The sequence below is a fragment of the Podarcis liolepis genome, assembly GCF_965112155.1.
Source record: "Podarcis liolepis genome assembly, chromosome: 4".
Lineage (NCBI taxonomy): Eukaryota > Metazoa > Chordata > Lepidosauria > Squamata > Lacertidae > Podarcis > Podarcis liolepis.
This window is the reverse complement of record NC_139558.1, coordinates 5,727,815-5,749,005: the sequence shown is the minus strand read 5'-3', so window position 1 is coordinate 5,749,005 and position 21,191 is coordinate 5,727,815. Positions and strand designations below refer to the sequence as shown.

The 21,191-nt window shown below is 41.1% G+C and overlaps 1 long non-coding RNA gene across 1 annotated transcript; it reads left to right on the top strand.

Moving 5' to 3' along the window:
* Positions 1 to 7,918: 7,918 nt before the first annotated feature.
* Positions 7,919 to 13,560, top strand: LOC310706128. The gene is made up of 3 exons (XR_014525707.1): positions 7,919 to 7,993; positions 12,344 to 12,424; positions 13,511 to 13,560. It is a non-coding gene; the product is annotated as an uncharacterized lncRNA (long non-coding RNA).
* The last annotated feature ends 7,631 nt before the right edge of the window (positions 13,561 to 21,191 follow it).

The window sequence follows — 21,191 nt, the reverse complement described above, 5'->3', positions numbered from 1 at the left end:
ATCCAAACGCGATTCCTTAGAGCCATCCTTAGGATTCCCCCCTCGGTAGCGGGTGCGGTTATGAGATTAGAGGTCGGCTGGCAAGCTCTACGGTATGTGGCCTTGAAGACGAAGCTCTGGCTTTGGCTCAAGCTTTGTTTTAAACCAGTGGGTATTGCCCCCTTGATATTGAGGGACGATTTCCAATCATCGTGGGAAAGGGAGGTCACTAACGAGGTTCAATCCTGTGGATTGTCTCACCTTTACTTTGAGTCTATGACGTACAATCAAGCTAGAGCTGTGATCTCCCGGAGACTGAGTGACATTGCCAGACAAGAGGACATAGCCCAGGTAAAACCAGGGATGTTCCTAGGGGACCAGATTTATCGGACCATACCAGCCCCCTACCTTGCAGAAATTCACTATGTGGAATACCGTAGACCTCTTACAGCGGCTAGATTAAATGTCCTTGACTCTGCGATATTGTGGGGAAGGTACAGGGGAGTACCATACGCCCAGAGAACCTGTCATTGTGCCATGGGTGTGGTTGAGTCCACCGAACACATTCTCTTGACTTGCCCTTCTTATGCAGAGCTTAGACAAAATTTTATAGACCCACTCCTAGGTCAATCTAGCTTCCTATCCGAAGAAAACCAGGTCTTACACTTGCTGAATAACGTCACTAGAGCTATACCTTCTTTGGTGGCCAAATTTCTTTTTTTAGCTTTTAAGCGTCGCAAGACTAAAATTGATTGTATTGATATGGGGCTATCTGTTTAGCCCATTTTAGTGTTGGCTAAGTTCTAAAATCTTCCTGGAGCTTTTAACTGTGTATTGACAAATGTACTTTTTTCTGACTGACGGTCGAATAAAAAGGTTGATGAGTTGATGATGAGCCGACCATGGGAAATTTATACATGGGCTCTAATGACTTAAGCAATTGTGAGTATGACACACATTTGAAAAGCAGAATTAGTATTATTATTATTGATGCCTCCCCCACCTCCTAAGTACCCACTCTCCCCAGCTCATTTCAGGTTGATTTGGAAATCAGCTAATCCACATTGGAAAATCGCCCACCTCATCTGCACAGGAACTTCAGTCCTCCCAGTGCCCTGTGTTAGGATATTTCCGTTCCACCTTAAAAGGGAGCAGGCTTTGTGAGTCACAGAGTCTGCGCATGTCCTGTTCACAGGATGTTTATGTTTGCTATTCCTTTCGATTCTGCAGTCGGTCGGAGACACTGACTCAGAACGGTCATGTTTTTCTTTGTTCTGTTCAACGCTAAATAAAGTCTGTAAATATGCTCTTCTGCAGTGCAGCTTTCTGGCTGTGTTTTCTGCTGATAAAGAGTGTGCACGAGCCTGAGATGGCAGTCTATCTCTGAGGCTTCGCGTCGCTAATTGCTGGATCTGCGTGACTACGGGAGATCGATGGACGTCCGGCAGCCAGCTTGGGGCCATGATGGACTATATCTCCCTGGCAGTATTCCCAACACCCTGAACCTCTGCTTTCTTCTTTCTTCATACCAGACTGGACTCATGGCAACAGCCAGTGGCCTGGGGCATCATCACCACGCATCACAACCTGGGACAGGTGCGCTGGCAAAAATCAGTTAATGTAGCAGCAGCTATGCTAGCTGGCTGCTCAAGACAGCTGCTTTGAAAGACAGACAGAAAAGGGGGCAGTTCTTTGACCACTTCATAAAAGCAAGTGGTTTCTTTTAGTTTGGTTTGGTTTGGTTTTTTCAGATTTTTTTTTTAAGGCTGTAGAAATGAGATGGAATGGAGTTTAGAATGAAAATTGTGAAAGTGGCACAAACTGGAACTGTTTCCCCACCCCTAGCTGGTATCTGCAAGTGTCATGCCTTGCCAGCTTTCCCTTAGAATTTAATCATACTGTCACCTAATGTGGCTTCTAAATTGAACCAATTGTGAGTAGAACATATTCTTGGCTTGTTGTGTGCTGTATGTGGAAGCTTGGAATATCCCTATAAACACAAGCTGCTTCTCATTCCTAACCCCCAAAATAAATGAGGCCTTTTGACAGCTCCAGTCAAACACTTGGACAACCTTCATAGGTTATTTGAATGTTTAATGGAACATTTGAAAAGCCTGATTTAGGTGCCAACCCACCTTCACTTCCTCCAAGCTCTTGGGAAGCGGGTAACTATGTAGATATTGAAGGACTTCTATCATTTGCATCTGAGATCATGCAATTTATCTACAAGTTCTACAGTTCCCAGCTACAAATGACTGAATACAGGGTTCCTTGGCTGAGAAAGAACATCATATTCATATGCAGTCAGAGATGGTGGAACTTGAATTTATAATCTCAGATTTAAAATGGAAATGTTGGAGGCAGAATGTAAGATCCAGTTTGAGTTGGGGCAGACTTGAAAAGGGCTTTTGGAGGGTTTGGAGGAGCTCCAACTCAAATTGTCAAGAGAAGTTCACATTTTGAGCTCTTCCTATCATTCTCATTTATTCCTAAATTTGACATACCAGAAATCCCCTCAAGTTGCATCAGTGCTCTGCAGTGCACAGATTTTTGGATCTGACTGCAAGTTACCCACTTGTATTTTTTAGGAAATCTTTATTAATTTTCACATAGGCAAAGATACACAAATTACATAACATATAAAACAGAAAACGATACAAATGAATAGAAACGATGAAATAAGAAAAGGAAACAAACATAAACAAATGCAATATATTACACTTACATGACAGATTAAAATGTATAACTTCCAATAATTCTCATTATACTACTTATATTATCTGTATTCGTTGCACAGATTCATATTATTATTATTTTGTGTATATATATATATAATCCACTATTACATTTTATGTAATTCTTGGTTACCAGTATCACTCTATTTCTGCAAGTATCTTATTGTTCGTACAGTACGTTTTTAAATATTCTTTAAATATTTTCCATTCCCTAGAAACCTTCTGGTTTGACACTCCTCTAATTTTTCTAACAAGTTACCCACTTGTAAAGGTAGACACATCACAATGTACGGGCAATATCTGTGCATCTGACCATGGTGGTGGGGAGACAGGGAGGCTGTTGCAAGGCTGCCTTCATATCTGTTTCTGCATGTTTAGAGCTGTGTGAATGGAAGGGGATGAATCATGCCCCTGAATTTTGGAAGCTGAATTAAGTAGGCAAAATGATCAAACATCTGCAAACTTAATCTGTGCTGTTTTATTTGAGCAAATAGTTCCTTGTTGAAGATAGTTCATAGTTAGTGCTTGGTTCTTTGCAGTCATCGTATTACTCAACCGCAGAGAAAATGATTTTTATATTTATTTTTAGAAATCCTAGGTGATTCTTCAGCCTGAGTTAGAAATAAGCTTATGTGTGCTTAAAAGCCTATGATACTCTGGCAGAAAGTGGCAATAGGACCATTACCCTGAGGCTCATGGCTTTCTTCAACAATGGGAGTCTTGATATGTTCACTTCACCAGTCACAAATCCCACACAGGGGTATGACGGTTGGGTTAACTTTTTCTGACACATGAATTACTGTTCTCCATAATGCATGACAAGTGACCCCAAGTCATTTCAATAAGATTCAGGAGCTACCTGAAAGAAAATCAAGAATGGCAAAAGACAATGGCATGTCAGCAGCAGCCTCAAAACCAGAGAAATTCCAAATAACTTCAATCTAGCCCTAGACCAAAGTCTATGCATTTGCACAAAAACATAACGCAGATGTGCAATCATCATTTGAGCACATAGAGTTAATCCCTATGGATATGTATTTCGGCATTTCCTTGATCTTTGTTGCTCACCATGTACCATAAATTCCATCTACCTTCTTCAATACCTAATGCCAGGAGTACGTCTAGCAGAGCTCCAATTTTGATGGAATAGGATTTCCACCCATAAAATACTTAGGGTGATGTTTGACCAAGTCATGCACAGGATAGAGCCACTGAAATATTTGGGTTTTAATCTAACCTGTCTATTGATTTCAGTGTGTCTACCCCTGAATATGACTTGGTTGGCTATGCCCCCAAATGTTTTATGGAGGGGGGGGGGTTATCCAGCCCAAACTGGTACTTTCAGTGGACCTTCACCATGTTTACTGCGTAAAATGGGATACTGGAATGGATAGCAGATTTTTACTATATGCATTTTAATAGAGTCCCCCTCCATCATTTTAGTTCCATTATAATTAAATTACTTTTAAACTCACTCTCTCTCTATATATATGTACAGTGCTTTTTTTCTTTAAAAAAATGTTTAGGGGGTACTTTCATTTTCCTACTCATATTGAAATCGTGCCCCTCAATGAGGCCATGTTTAGGGGGTATGTGTACCCCTGCATCCCCCCAGAGAAAAAAGCACTGTACACACAAAATCTATGGGCAGATCTACACTCAGCATTTATAATGTTAAAATGCGTTATTGATATGTGACACCAGAGGGCGATGCAGAGCAGCAAGCCACTGGCAATGGAAAACTGCTATTAAGCACTATAGAACATTATTTTTTTCAACGTTTAGAAGATCAATGTAGACCCAACCTATGTTTTATCTGTGTTTGCTTAAATGCTTGTGAACCACCTTGAGTCCCAGTTCTGGGGGAAAGGCGGGATATTTATTAAATAAATATAGCAGGGCTAGCAGGGCTTTCCTTATGTTCCTAGACAGGTGATAAGAAATGTTAACTGCCAGAGTAGACACTATAGGGCTATGTGGGCCTGCTCACAGTGATTTTAAGCCGGGCTCAGGAAGTGTTGCTCTAAAAATAGGTAGGATGTGTGCAAAATACAGGTAGTCAGATCTCTTATACTGATCACACTGTGGAAGGAAAAAATAGAAGTATCTCACCCACCTCAAGAAAGTGCTCAACCCTGTATTGCAGAATGCAAACCCATTGAAAACTTAATGAATTTTATTTGGATTAATAATATGCTGTGTTCCTTGCATGCCATTAATAGCTGGCAATTTTATTATGTGTTGATTTGATTTGTATGTGCCATTATTTGTGATTTTAACATTTCCCGATTTGTCACTTAAATATTTATGTGACTAGAAAACACGTGTTAACAACGGTGATGCTACTTTCAAGCGGTAGAGTAACAAGTGTTAAATGATGCCTTACAGATATGCAGATGATTAAGAGATAATTAGAAAGATAATGCAGATTAATTTATGACTTCAGAAAAACAAAGGGTGGAATACAGTGTTGCGTAGTTATGATTATTTCATCAGGGAACGCATCTTGAGCCCCCAGAGCGTGGGGAGAAGAAGTCCACTGTCTCTTGGCTTCCAGGTTCAGTACAAAGTGCCTTTCAAGCTCAAAATGCTTTCGAAATCTTCGTATTGTTTTTACTCTTTTGTTGATTGCTGCCCAGGGCTCTTTTGAGGGGAAATGTGGGATAAAAATCTAATCAATAAATAAACAACGCAAATGGCGCCATATCCAAGTACTTGACACATGTCTCTTCTCCTACCAAGCTGTCGCATGCTGAGTTCTATGGCTGATCCTCTTCTCCAAATACCTCCTACGTCAGGGTTGGCACATCTACAGCAAAAGGGCATTTCAGCAGTGCCACCCCCGCTACTGAATGGCTTTCCCAGGGAAAAATGTCTGACCCTGGCTGTTTTTAAGATGTCAGGCAAAAACCTTTTATTAGCATTTTATCCATCCGGCCATTTAAAAATATTATTCCTATATGCAATGACTGACTGAATGAATATTTGTTTGCATCAGCCATCGGCCATAGCAATAAATCAACAATACAATATACAAAGAATAGAAATAAAAAGTCAATTATATAAAATACATTTTAGGGTTTTGAATCAATAGTCAAATAGTGGATCTTCTTCTGACTGCCCCACCTAGAAACCTTGCAACCTTTGCTGTCACCTGCTCATCTTGATCTGCCAAGAGAAAGCACACTGGGGCAGTGGCTGGGCGACCCGGAATGGACAATAAAAGGGGGGGGGGGGATAATCTCATTCCTCAAGTTTTTATAAAGAGCGCAAGCCAGAAGGGCATACGCCACCAATTCGGTACTGCCATCTCCACAGGGGCATAAGCGGTTCTTGTGTGGAATATATTCAATATTTTAAGCTCTTTTTATTAATTGTCTTTTTATGGGCTCTTTATTTTGTTTGTTGCTTCACTTGTTTTATCTTTTTATAAATCACTTTGACATCATTGATAAAAAGCAATGCCCATTTTCAATAAACAAGTATGTGACTGAGAGGCTATGAGAGCAAAGCCAACATCACAACGTCATTGCTAAAAAAACTTGGTCACATACAGACAGACAAATATCGTTTTAGTTGTATGCCGCCTTTTTAAAGTTCAAATCTTGCGCAAGGCAGCTTACAACATGAAAAGTTGTTGTTTAGTCTTGACTGCTGTCACCATCTGCAGTGATCATGGAGCCCAAAAAAGTAAAATCTCTCACTGACTCCATTTCTTTCCCTTCTATTTGCCAGGAGGTGATGGGACCAGTGGCCAGGATCTTAGTTTTTTTGATGTTGAGCTTCAGGCCATATTTTGCGCTCTCCTCTTTCACCCTCATTAAAAGGTTCTTTAATTCCTCCTCACTTTCTGCCATCAAGGTTGTGTCATCTGCATATCTGAGGTTGTTGATATTTCTTCCAACAATCTTAATTCCGGCTTGGGATTTATCAAGTCCAGCCTTTCACATGATACTTAACTATAAAATAACACAATAAATCATAAACAGCAATCAAGCATTTAAAAAATACATAATCAAACTGAACAATTGCCACATACCGTATTTTTCGCCCTATAGGACGCACTTTTTCCCCTCCAAAAATGAAGGGGAAATCTGGGTGCATCCTATGGGGCGAATGCAGGATTTCGCTGAAGCTTGGAGAGCGAGAGGGGTCGGTACGCACCGACCCCTCTCGCTCTCCAGGCTTCAGGAAGACATCCGCAGCCTGCTTCCCGGAGTGCCGGGCGCGCTGAAGGCAGAGTGCCCGGCACTTCGGGAACACATCCGCAGCCTAGGCAGCCCTGCGGGAGTTCGCGCAGGGCTGTCTAGGCTGCGGATAGCAGCCTGCTTCCTGGAGCGGCAGGCGCGCTGAAAGCAGAGCGCCCGGCGCTTCGGGCAGACATCCGCAGCATGGGGAGCCCCGCAGGAGTTCCTGCAGGGCTCCCTACGCTGCGGATAGCAGCCTGCCGCCCAGCACGCGGGGCGCCCTGAGGCAGAGCGCCCCACGCACCGGACAGACATCGGCCAGCCCCACAAGCTCGGGGGACAGCGGGGAGGAGCAGTGCCGCCATCCCGCTGTTCCTCGACCTGGTTTGGTTTCCCTGACCTGGTTTTGGGGGGAAAATAAAGGGGGGGAATTCCTTTATTCCCCCCCCCAAAAGCTAGGTGCATCCTATAGGACGAAAAATACGGTATATAGCAAGATGTAAGAGAAAGTTACAAAAAAACCAACAACTACAACAGAAACAACTCCCCCCAACAAAAAACCCCAAAGAACACCCCAGCCCCAATAAAATGACAGTGTGATAAATGATGACACTGGCAGGGCAATGAGGAAAGGAGAAAAAGGAACCAAAGGGGAGAGGAGAAAGCAAAAAGGGGTTTTGGAATGTGTTTGCAAAAAAATGCTGAAAAATTACCCACCGCTTCATGCTGGGTATTCCCTCTCTGGGGAGGCCTACCTGGCACCAACACCATTATTCTTTCAAGCAACCACATTTCTATTCCCCTGGCTTTTTAACGTATCATGTTAACACTATGTAATACATTATATTCTAAAATAGTATTTTACCTGATTTGGTAAACTGCATTGGAAACTTTGCTGAAGTGCAGATGTAGAAATCGTTTAAATATACAATTTAAACCAAACTTTTAAATCAAAGCACCTGGAAACAGGAAGTGGAAATACTGCTTGTTTTTTTTTGCTTTCAGGCCAGCCTTTCCAAGCACTCAATCACTAATGAGGATCTGATCTACAACCTGAAGACTAGCTGTCTGACAAAGGAGCCGAGAAAACAAGTAGGTTAAATAGGAGATTCCTTCTGTATGCACCCTCACATTTATCTTCCGTTAATTCATTATGTATTGAAATTAAAAGGGCCAATCTATAGATTGATTGGTTTAATTATAATATAGTGTGTCTTGATTCATTTACACCTGGGGTGCTGTGTAAGTTTGGTAATATTTTATGTGTAGGGATCTATCCAATTTGTGGGGGAGATTCTGCTACTGCTTCTATTTTTCAAGTGAATTTTATCAGAATGACTGTTCTTACCTTGCCCAATTATATGTGCAAGCTCAAGTGATTATACAAAAAAACAACAACAAAAAAACCCTGAAGCTTTTATTCTAGGGATTATGGGGTCAGAAATTCCAAAAAAAAGATGATTAAGTTGTTTATGTATGTAACAAAAGCAGATAGGATTCTCTGTGCACAAAGATGGAAGAAGTTCCCACTAAAGGTAAGTAAGGTCAGGGGTCAGCAAACTTTTTCAGCAGGGGGCTGGTCCACTGTCCCCCAGTCCTTGTGGGGGGCCGGACTATTTTTTTGGGGGGGAGAATGAATTTGTATGCCCCACAAATAACCCAGAGATGCATTTTAAATAAAAGCACACATTCTACTCAGGTAAAAACACCAGGCAGGCCCCACAAATAACCCAGAAATGCATTTTAAATAAAAGGACACATTCTACATGCTGATTCCCGGACAGTCCACGGGCCAAATTTAGAAGGCGATTGGGCCGGATCTGGCCCACGGGCCTTAGTTTGCCTACCCATGAGTAAGGTGATGGACTAGGCGGAATTGGCAAAATTAACAGCCAAAATAAGAGACTCTAATGATGATTGCTTTGTGGGAGAATGGAAAACCCTTTTGGACTATTTAAAGAAATATTACAGTATGATGAATTCACAAGCAGGATTTGAATTAGGAGCAACAGAAGGAATTAGAGAATATTGTTGTTATGGTATAAGAGACAGAAATATGCAGCAGAGGTGGAGAAAAAAAAACACCCTGGAAAATGGGATGGGAAGTAAAAAAAAGTTTTGTTTCCTGCCAGTCTGGAACAAATCTGGTTTACAAATCAGTTCAGCCTGGACATTTGGATTTAGGGCAGTTATATTTCCATTTTCACTTTGTATGGGACACACAGTAAGTTTACAGGCAAGCAGGAATATGGGATTATTCTCAGTTACTGAGGCAGGGAGCATTGAAGCCAGTGCACTGCAGTGTGGGAGAGCAAGAGAGTGGAGGATATTGATGGATATAGCCTTGTCTGTTTTCATTCCCCCCCTCCCTCTGTGCAGGCCAATCAATTCCACACTTAGACAGCCACACTCATTTTGTGGTTTTTGTTTGCTCTGGAGACCAGAAGAGGAGACTGTCATTTCCTTCCTGGTTTGTGTTCATTATGATCTGCCACGAAGGTCCTTCTGTTACATTATTTGCAGGTGGAAAAGGAAATCCACAAAGAGTCTCTCTGGAGGGCTCTATCCCATTTGCACAGGCAATCATGTTTTGCATCTTCATTTCTGGGCTGACTTGCCATGATCAATAAAAGAAATCACAAACACTCACATTAAAGTATTTATAAAGGGAAAAACAAAATAGGAGAAGGGGAAAGAGCAAAAGCAGAGATAGCACAGAGCTGACTGCATGCATGCTGGTAATGACCTTCTGTCACTTTATCCTGTATTATGTATTGTAAAATGCTGGCATGAAGGTTGATCTATGATTACAAATAATTTTGAAAAATGGCACAGGAACACTGTTCAGACATTATCCCACATGTAATGTTGACTGCATGAGTGGGAGATTGGGGGTGCATTATCTGGCTCCCCACACTCTGTTGCATTACCTTAGACGCTGGGAACTAGTTGCAAGGTTCTTTGGATCCTGGTAATGACATCTAAAGGACCAATAAAGGCCTTCAAGCAACACCTTTTATTGAGAGGAGTGGGGAAGTACTACTTTTTCCCTCTTTAATCTTGATTTGTCGCAATCCTGCCCAGCACACAGAATGCAGCCTTATAGCAGGTAGGGCTGCTTGCCCGTCTTTTTTTATATAAATTTATTCATTTGGTTTTCCAGATTAAAGTTTTACAATCACATATCCCTCCTCCCCTTTGTGGGTCCTATTGTTAATCATTTTCTCCTGCATCTTATATGATAACCCAGATCTTTTACATCTCCATTATGTCCAAGATTCACCATTAAACTACAAGTGTTATTCCAATCCTACTAATGATTTTAGCTGTTTACATTGGTTTTTAAGGTAAATTATATATTTTCCCCATTCCTTATTAAAATTTTGGTCTTCCTGATTTCCGATTCTTCTCGTCATTTTAGCCATTTCGGCATAGCCACCAGCTTAATTTGCCGGGCTGCTTGCCCATCTAACCCACGATTGCTTACTACATTACGCACAAGACCTTCAGGGACTCCAGGGAGGTCATTCATGTTGCCTCCTACCTGCTCCCTTTAACTGTAGCTGCTTTGGAATGAATCAGTATCCTTCTGCATGCAAACGATGCGCTCTATCACTGAGCTATGATCCCTTGGCACTTGCCAGTATTGCTCAGTAGTCTTCATCTTAGTAAGATTATATCCACACACTACTTTCATGCTCTATCCTGTCCTCCCATGAATCAGTTCTACAGATACATGCCCTGATGGTATTTATTTTACACAATCCTGTAGCAGCTAAATCTGCTCCTGGAGCACATTACCGTCTACTGGATAGTGGCCAGAGTCCTTCCTTCCTTCCTTCCTTCCTTCCTTCCTTCCTTCCTTCCTTCCTTCCTTCCTCCCTCCCTCCCTCCCTCCCTCCCTCCTTCCTTCCTTCCTTTCACATACCTTATTGGGAGAGGACACACTTAGACAGTTGAACTGTCAATGCTCTAAAACTATTGATAATCTCCACAAGTGATTTATTTTTTGCTGTCAGTTTTGATTATGACAGTTATCTTTTAGTCAAACAGGGCCTTTCTGTAAAATATCTTTTAAGCTTCGTTGAATTACCATTCTTTGAAAAAAAGTGCTAAACCCCTAGCCATTATCACAAGGTTTCAGAAACATTCTGTCAGTAAGTAGCGGGAGATTATATTAATTTACTGGCTGTAAGGCTTTTGATATAATGATTTCTCTAACAGTTTGCAACTTAATAAAGTAAGACAAGGCAAAGCTGGAAAAAATGTCCTTCATCAAAAACCACTGCCACAAAGCTTGGCTAGCAACAAAACTATTACTCATTAACACAAAATGTGGCGGATGGAGTATTCCAAATCTAGAGTTACATTATAACACAAACTAAATTGCCCATGCAATTCCCCTTCTTGTGGAAGATGAGGATAAACCATAGACCAGACCTGAAATAATAGATGGTCTAACATTACATGGTCTTTGGTTCTTTGAAAACAAATTTAGATCCTGTCCCAATGTCAAAACAGATTTTTATTTATGACTTCCAAATGCTGGACACAAAAGCCACCTTGCTTAGCTCCTGGACTATCTCCACACTTACCCTTGGTATACTATTTAACATTCAATAAACGCCATAGTTACGATATCAGGGGATGGAGTGTCAAAGGTATAAAACTTCTCTGTAATCCCTATGTATATAGAACTCCAATCTCTAAAGAGCAACTAAGAGACCAAAGAGGAAACTTGACTCTCCCATGGAGACTGTACCACCAACTCCAGAATTTAACAAACAGCAAATCTTCCTCAGAGAGTGCTACTTGATGCTTAACTTTTTTCGAAACATTAATTAAAAAGCAGAATACTAAATCAAGAGGCTTATTTTCATCTTTGTACAAATTTCTTTTGGATGCAAAATTCAACAACTTAAATGGCACCAGGATGATGTGGGGAAATTGGCTGCACTATTGATGCTGATGCTTGGACCAAACTATGGCATCAGCCCCACTTTCAAATCCAGCGGAAAAGGCCTTGCTCTTTCATTCAATGCACATTTTACTGATGGATTTCAAAGCTCTGGACTGTTCTTGAGGAAGTGTGTTGAAGGACCGAGTCTTATGTTTCTGATTTGAAAACGCAAAGTGGTATATTTGTCAATTTTAGAATAACAAAACTGCCATGCACAGTGTCACAATACAATTTTCCATTTCTTCACTTGACCCTATTAGCTTTTGCTGCCAGGGCAGTAAATTCAATTTTCCCAGCAGTGTATTTGGTTAAATTTCTGTTGTTTTAAATGAAATGAAGATTGTGTTTTCATCTTTTCTTGCCTTGCTCCAATTACTGTATTATTTTAGGCTTTGTGGATGAGACTATACCAGCCTACCTAAAATTTGTTCAATGTCACTTGAAACGTCATTAATTCTTACTCTCCCATTCTTCTAATTAAGGAGCTGGGATTACAGCACCATGTCCCTCAGGAGGCTAATGCTTTTGCATGTGACAATTTATGCTTCAGGAAATAAAACAAGGTAGGCGGTCAAATGAGTGCAATTCCTACCTTGATTGTGAAATTGCTTTGAGAAAGCATTATGCCCTTGGTTGTCTTTGATGGATTATCCATTCAGTATTCAGGGCTCCGTTCATCTATTATTGACCAAGAAAAGGATGAGCTACAGATGGCCCAGGTTTTTACAGCGCTAAGGAGAAATGTAACAGTTTATTTGCTTTTGTGTATGCAAGCAGTTATTCTTCACGAGTACAGGCATAAAATAACTTGGGGGGGCATCAGCCTCATGTTCCCTCTTTATGCTATCAGGATCAGGCAGCAAAATGTTGAACACTTGATTTTTATATATCAGAACCTTAGAGATAGGAAACACAATTTGGAAATGACCTCTCTGTCAAATAACTATGTATGTAGTTATTCAGAAATATACTCCATCTTTTCCCATGAGTTCCAAACTATGGATTTGAGACTATCTGCCTGAGAAACGTTGGTGATCCTATTACAACTGTTTAATATTTTGAATCATTTGAGGGAGGCTCCAAATTTGCTTCAAATGTCACTTTTGGTGGAATTCATCATATATTTCTCCTCTAAACTTGCTTCAAATTCTGTTTTCAGCAGTTTTGTTTGGTTATCTCTGTTGTGATCATGGTTATTGTTATTCTTCTGCTAAGTACACGACTAAAGGAGAAAGGCATAGAGGTGAAGATGCCTAGCGCTCACCTGGTGGTCCTCTGCAACGGGGAGACAGCTGAGGAGATAGAGAAGTGCAAGAAATATGGGAATCTAGCAGGGTTTGGGGAGTACTGGGAAAAACACAAGAAAATCCAAAGAGCAGCCAGACGAGTCTATACTCTCCAACATGCTGCTTTGCAAGACCTGTTTGCTGTCTTTCCTTTAGTTCTTTTCTCTTTTTTTTTTTACTCAAGTCTTTGTTCAAACCTTGCTAAATATCTTGACTGCCGTTCTTTAGTTAACAAAGGGCTATTTCATGTAGCTCTTCACTCACACAGTAGGGTGTTATTAACTCTCACCAACAACCCAGTTCTTTTGAGGTTTCTGCTGTTATCAGACCCCATATACTTAAGTGGAATTTGTTTCTTGCCAGTGTTTGGAGGATTGGGCTGCCTCTGAGAACAAGAATTCTGATGGTGAGGAAGGTAAAGCAGATAATAAGGGAGCCTACTGTGATCCATGCACTGCTGTGAGCGACTACAATGAAGTAAGCTTGATCCTGTGTTAACCCCAGTGCCTGAATCCATGTCTGTTTTCTAAAGCTCTTTTTTCCCACCTTGCAGCCAGAACCCTGATGCCAGTTCACCTGAGTGACGATAACAAAACAGACTTTTCAAAACAAGAGCCCCCAGTGTGGCGAATGCAAGGATGCAGCTAGCCATAAATGTTCACAGAAGGAAGGAACACCTGTTTGCAAACAGGCCTTATGAAAATACACTAGAAGATTTAATGACTGCAAAGACAAGAATTAAATTAGATTGCATAGAATATATCATGCTAAAAAGCTTCACAAGTTACTTTTCTGGCTTGGTGAATATAAGCACTTTAAAAATTTGTCCAAGGAGCAGGTTCAGGACAAATTGAACTAAAACTAACACCTGACTTTTAATCTGAGGTAGGTAGCGGTAGGTGGTGATGATGATGCTTGAGGATTTTAAAGAAAAGAAAGGGTATTCAGGATTTAAATATATAAGAATCATATAAGAATCATGCAAAAATACTAAAATGAGGGATAATGCAAAGCAGTAAGCAATGGAAACCATGTTGGAGAGTTAGGAAAGAGTAGATGCACATCACTGTTTGAGCTCTGGGTTGAGCTGTTAAGGTCCTAAAGATGGAGAGAAAACTGAGATTTAGGAAAGAAATGAGTAGCATTCTGAGAAAATGGGAAATGAATGAAGACAGAGGTGTTGGTCCAGAGAAATGTAGAAAAGGAAAGTCTGAGGGAAAGAACTGCGAAAGAAGAGGTGAACAGGCCCAGGTGCTACAAAGTTGAAGAAGCCTCAAGTTTGCATATTGATTCAAAATGTCAGGTGATGAGGCACAATCAAATCTGGTCAAGGCCCACATACCAAATTTGGAGGAGGGGAATTTTTAGCTTTTTAAGAGATGCTGAGTATTCCCAGTCATGAGGCTGAAAAAGTCAAAGCAGCTTCTAGTCTCTGATGCTTTCCTCGTAATGTGTTTGTGTGTGGGAATAAAGACCTGTCTTTGAGGTATTTATTTCTAAATTTGTATGCTGCCTTTCATTACATACTCCAGGGTTTACTGACTTCTATAGCTACTAGCTTTGCCAATATGATGTTGTAGCAGAGTCCTCAAAAACATGTACCAACTGCTTTAGCTGATGAATAGCCCAAGCCAGCTCACCCATTCTTGAGTTTATGATCTTCTGTGGCAATTAGACTTGGCAGTGAATGGACTGGCAGTATGTATCTTGAATATCAATGTCAAAGATAAACATATGAAGTTGCCTTATATTGAGTTGATCTCTGAGTGCTTCTTCCTGATATCACACTAACTGCATTCTAAGCATGTAATCTGCCTCTGAACTCTGGCCCTTCCCTATCCTCAGGGGGATAAGCAAGAGCAGAAGGTCTATCACTGTCATGTGCTGCTGGCGAACTACCAGAGCATGGGCCTGGTCACTGCTCTGTTCAGATTTGAAAACAGAATGCTGGACTAGATGGACTTTACTGGTCATATTCAGTAAAGCAATTCATGGGTTCTTGTGTTTCTCAGCACCTCCTGTGTTGGTGCTGCTTTTGTTTGTACCTATGGCAGATGTCTGGTGGAGCTTACAAATGCAATTCTGACCTCGGCAGTTAATCTGATTCTCAGGCAGTGCACGATCAGACTGATGCGAGCAGACAGCACTTAAGCCCAGGTGTCATCACTGAGCATTCCTCTTGACACAAAATGCAACTTGACAGGTCTTATTGTTCAGCTTCCCTTTCTCATGTGGTTCTTTTTTTGCTAAACTGGAAAGGTTGAGGGACAAACTATTTGATTAGGACATATGAAAGTCCACAGTAGCAAGTGGCCCCTATTGTTACCCTTTGGTGCATTTAATGCTCGCTTGAACTTCATGGGTGCTCAGCAGAGATATTTGTTTGCCTCACTGGCTGTTGTCCCCCTTCTCTCTCCCATTACATTTCTGTTTTGGACTGTTGCAAGCTTCATAGCAAAATAAGGAAGATGGTGCAAATTTTGCAACTTTTTCTGTAGTGGTACCACAATGGGCAGCTGTCCTCAGAGAAGTCCATCATTCAACATATTTGTTTATCTTAGTTAAAATTCACAAGGCATTTCAGGATGTCTGAGGGAATAACATGACTTTGGTGAAGTTACTTTTCTTGATTTTTCTCTCTGGATTTGTATGTGGTCTTGCTTTTGTTTTATTTTAATAGCTAGCAAAATATTGGTCATTCCAGCAGGCATATGGCATGTGGAGGTGTGGGTATATATATATATAGCAAAATTGGGTTTAAGGTATAGTGGCCTGCGTAAAGCCACCTAGTGAATTCGTGGCAGAGGTGTGGTGTACAGGTTTAAGTGTCAGATTTGGACCATGAAGATGCAGGTTCCATTTCCAAAGTTATAAATTGACTATCTTTTAGCCTAATTTAAAAGATTAGCATGGTGGGGTTGAAATGGAGGAGACCCACGTACACTACTTGGAGTTTCTTGGAGAAAACTGTGGTATATAATTGTAATAAGTATAAATGAAAAATACAAATAAGGTGTGTGTGTATTGGTTTGTGGGGGGGGGTTGTGTGTGTGTAGCTATACGTTTGTTTGGACTTTGCTGCTCATCTATCAAAATCTCTGGCATAATTAAGGGGTTCTGATGAGCAGAAAGGCTTTGTCCCTTTGGCCTATAAAATTTTCACACACATCCTACAAGATGAGAGCAAAGTAACAAAAAACCCACCAGAGTTCAACTTGGACACAAAATGCTCCCAGCACTATAAAATATATTGATAGCTATTAAAATAAAGTTACATTAGGTTTTCTTTTGGGGGAAAACAACAACATGTATGGCTCAGCAAGCTTTCATATCTTGACTGCAACCCATCATTAAAATAACTAGAGATTATCTGGTCAGCTGTATACTAAATTGCAAAACCAAATTGACAAAAGTAATATAATAGATTCAATATTGCAACAGTGGGGAATAAGGAAAACAAGAGTGAAATGGACCATAGAGTGCAACTTCTCATTTGCACAATCAAACAAATGTATTCTTTCATTTAGTTTGCCACAAGAGACTTCATTAAGAGTTTCTTTTGTGTTCTAAAACAACCTCATAAAAGAAGCCTGAATGAATTAAATTATGCTAGCAGCCAGAGAATTTTTTCATATGGTACTACATAACACAGCAGTGATAGGATTAGTCATAGCAAAACCACAGAGGCGGGTGCTACTGAATATTGTTTCGATTTGCAAAGATGAAACTTTATTCTAAGTTGATGATTATGCTTTGTGATTTACAAATGAGGCTTAGAGGTTTTTTGAGCCTGTGTTACTATAACAAGACTTTTAAGCACCTTTTCCTGTGTCATAGCCTGTACAACGTTCTGACCTGCCAAGAAATCATTAAATACTGCTATTCCAGAGAGCTACATATATACCTTCTGTTTTTTGGCTGTTTGTTTGGGACTGTGGAAGTGAACCATAGCTTATTAACAAGCTAATCCATGCAGGGACAGCTTGCAGGTCGTTCACTGGAACCAGGGAAAGGGGATACAGCTCAAAGCCGGTTCCCATTGTTTGGGAAATAGTATTGGGATTTCATTCATCCCTGTGTTACATATAGAAGGCCATATATTATACAGAGCAAATTTATTTGTTTGGGCATGTGCTACTCCCATTCAATCAGCAGCCTTATAAAGATTACAATTTTATAATCTATTCAAGCTGTTACCACAGCATAGACATCCATGGTCAGGCTCCAGTTTTCATTGCAGAAACTATTTTGTGTACCCTAGTAAGGTCAGTCAATAGCAGCAAAGTGGAATGGAGGCAGAATCATATTTTATTAGGCTATATTGTCATACTATGCAATCAATACACTTTATTGCAATACATCTTCAAAACTGGTGTTTCATAAACACTGGTTATTATTTCACCAACAGATTTACCGTATTTTTCGCCCTATAGGACACACTTTTCCCCCTCCAAAAATGAAGGGGAAATCTGTGTGCATCCTATGGGGCGAATGCAGGCTTTCGCTGAAGCTTGGAGAGCGAGAGGGGTCGGTGCGCTTCAGGAAGCTATCAGCAAGCCTGGGGAGCCCGCGGGAGTTCCCGCAGGGCTCCCTAGGCTGCAGATAGCAGCCTGCTTCCCGGAGCGTGGGGCGTGCTGAAAGCAGAGCGCCCTGCGCTTCGGGCAGACATCGGGCAGCCCCAGAAGCTCGGGGGACAGTGGGGAGGCGCAGCGCCGCCGTCCTGCTGTTCCCCGACCTGGTTTGGAGGCTGGCGCTGGGGAGACAAGCTGGCGCCAGCCCCACAAGCTCGGGGGACAGCGGGGAGGTGGAGTGCCACGATCCCACTGTTCCCCGACCTGATTTGGATTCCCCGACCTGGTTTTGGGGGGGAAATAAAGGGGGGGAAATTTTCTTTATTTCCCCCCCAAAAAACTAGGTGCGTCCTATAGGCCGGTGCGTCCTATGGGACGAAAAATACGGTAATCATCTGTGAATGGTTTCTGATTTCCATGATTCTGGAAAAAAGAGAGACTCCAAGTGTGTGTGTGTGTTTGTGTGTGTGTGTGTGTGTGTGTGTGTGTGTGTGTGTGTAGATACAGAGGTGGATTTGAAAGAAAAGCTGAGATACTGAATGATGGAAAGCTATGGATTCAGATGTATTTCTAAAGAAGGGTTGAAGGGGTCTGCACTGATACAACTGAATTTTCACAATAATATGACAACTACCAGTAGACAGGTATAAAATCTGGTCTGTCACTAATCATAAGCACACAGACCTGAAGTTTCTAGATGCTATGTGACAAGTTAAAAGCAACTTAACAAAACACAACAGACAGGCGAACATCATAGCATCACCATCATAGGCTCGAAGAGGGAGATGATGAATATTACAGCCCTTTTACATTTTTTTTTGAATTCTCTTCAACCACATCCTTTGATGAACATAATGAGAGAGAATGGGACCACGGCGGGGGGGGGGGCACAGTTTGCCCATGCCCCCCCTCGGGTATTTACTTAACCTGAATACCTGAAGGTGGCTAAATTTCTTCCAAAATCTATGTACTGTTGACCCTAAAAGCTAAGACATAGTTTTGTAAAACTACAGTGTAAGCAACCGGGGGGGGGGGGAGGGATGAAATTGAGCTGTAAGTGTTGATATAAGCACTTTTCTCACAAAAAGGTAAATTTGACCCAAGTCATTGTGATGGAATAACAGTATTTTTGATCATACTTCATAGCCTTTGCTATTGTTGAAGACATCACTTTCCTTTCACTATCATATAAACAAGATGCAGACTCCATAATTTACTCACAATTACTTCTTTTCCTATCTTTCCCCTGTTGTTGTGAACTCTTCCTTGTTTTTCCTGGCCTGCATCTGAGATGAATCTCTCTGTTAGAGACTCATAAAATATCTGTGAAATGCTTTTCAGACATGAGTCAAAATAGTTTTCATTGCAGTCCCAGTTACGTTTAGACATGACTTAACTTGTTCCAGATGATACTAATATCGTCCTCTGACAGCCAATTCACTTAATTTAAATTAATTCAGATTCAATTTGGTTTACATGTATACAGCATGTGATAATTCTATTGCATTTTTGATGCCTCCCCTTGAAGCAATCAAAGAAATGGCAGTAAATTTTGAGGCAAATTTTTACATTAGAAACATGAATTCAAATATATACAATTTTCACATCCTCATCAGACTATTAAATGTGTTGCACATGAGTCTTGCTTTTGTTAACTTCACAGGTACTAGAGTCTTGTGACAACTTGTGGAGTTTATGCCATTTTTTTGTTGTTGTTTAGTCTTAACAAAGACTAAGGTGCTATAATAGACCAATATGACTACCTTTCTGAAAATTCTCAGAAAACTAGTTCTCATTTGCCTTCTAATGGAACAGCTGGATGGAAAAGGTATTTTAAGTTTTGGTCTTGCATCTGTGGAATGCTCTTCTCAAGGTTAATCTCCTTCATGCTCCTTCATGCTTCATTCTCTGGCACTGGGGGGCGGAGAGCAGGCGTGGGCGTGGCTGATGCACGTCCTGGGGGCATGGCATGCCACCTGCGGGAGCGTGGCACCCAGTGCGGGCGGGGGGGGGCAGCCGCGATGGCACCCCTCCGGGACCGTGCTGCCGGGGGTGGTGCGCCCGCACTGGGTATTTTGTAATTCAGACATTCATATTGACACAAGACTCTCAGAGTTTGCCTAGCTATTGGAGCTTGCTAAGTTATCTATAAGAAATATGTGTGGCATGGTACTGTGCCAGAAGAATTCTCCCCATTTTTATTCTTTATTATTCTTTAATTAACAAGAAAACAAACTGCATTTCAATTAGCAAGGAAAGAGAACATTTTGGGGAATTATCATGGGTGGGAGCAGGTTTTATGGCCCTTACTGTGCTTTTGAGGTACCCAAGGAATATTTGTTCATAAGAGTGTCAGAGAAATTCATTGAAAACAGACTGTGAGTGGCTTGCCTTCTACCATTTGAGCCCATTGTTGCTGTTCAGATCTTGCTGTGAATACTTTTCATCATAGTTCTCTGTAGTGAAAGGTTGTTATTCTTTAAAAAAAAACCCCAAAGCAAAACATGCACACATTGTGTGTAAAAATAGATACATAAATTGCTTTGCAATACACATTATTTACACATTCATTGACATTTAATTGCAGTTTTCCTGACCGGTAACTCTTTGCATTTCTTGTTTCAAGTGTTGTTTGATGCCAGAAGCAGCCTAGATGTGCTAAGACTGCAATCCTAACCATGTGTACTAAGGAAATTCCATTTAATTCAGTGAGATTGACTTCCAAGTAATAGGGGTAAAAATTTCAGCCACAATCTGCTCCCTATTGTGAATTTTAAAAATCAAGGAGTTGCATTCAAAGCAGCACTAAGGAAATTGGTTCATCAGTGCAAACATTCCTCCCTGCCTGATAGAGCAATCTCCCCTCTCTTCTCCTCACCTGCTGTTTTGGTGGTTTTCCCAACACACCACAACAGATTAGTGGAGGGTCACAATGGAAAGACCGGGAAGCCCCACTGCACAACTATTGAGTTGCCTAGTGGAATACATAACTCTCTCTTTTCCCACATGGAAAGAAAACATGTCTCATGTTATCTGTGGATTTTATCTGTGCTCCTCAGTTAAAGACTGAGGCTATTTGTCAAAGTATGGATTTGACTGCTCAGTTTTGACCACATACCCATCCCTTAAATCCTTGTTTTAAAAGGAAAATTAAGATCTCTTTCCTTTCCTGTCCCTGAAGAATTATTGACGGATGCCTGACTGAGCTGTCAAAATAAATAAAACAAATATTAAATATAGCCACAGAAGTTGTAGAGAAGCAATGATGTTATGGAGTTTCTCCATCTGGCTAAGATCCCTGGTCCAGATCTTGTCATTTAATATTCATGTGATCATATGTTCAGGCTGCTTACTGTGACATGCATAGCTGTAACTAACCACTGGGGGAAGAGTAGCACAGCTTGTGTAGAGTAATGTGTATAGCAGTGGTGGCCAAACTTGGCCCTCCAGCTGTTTTTGGACTACAACTCCCA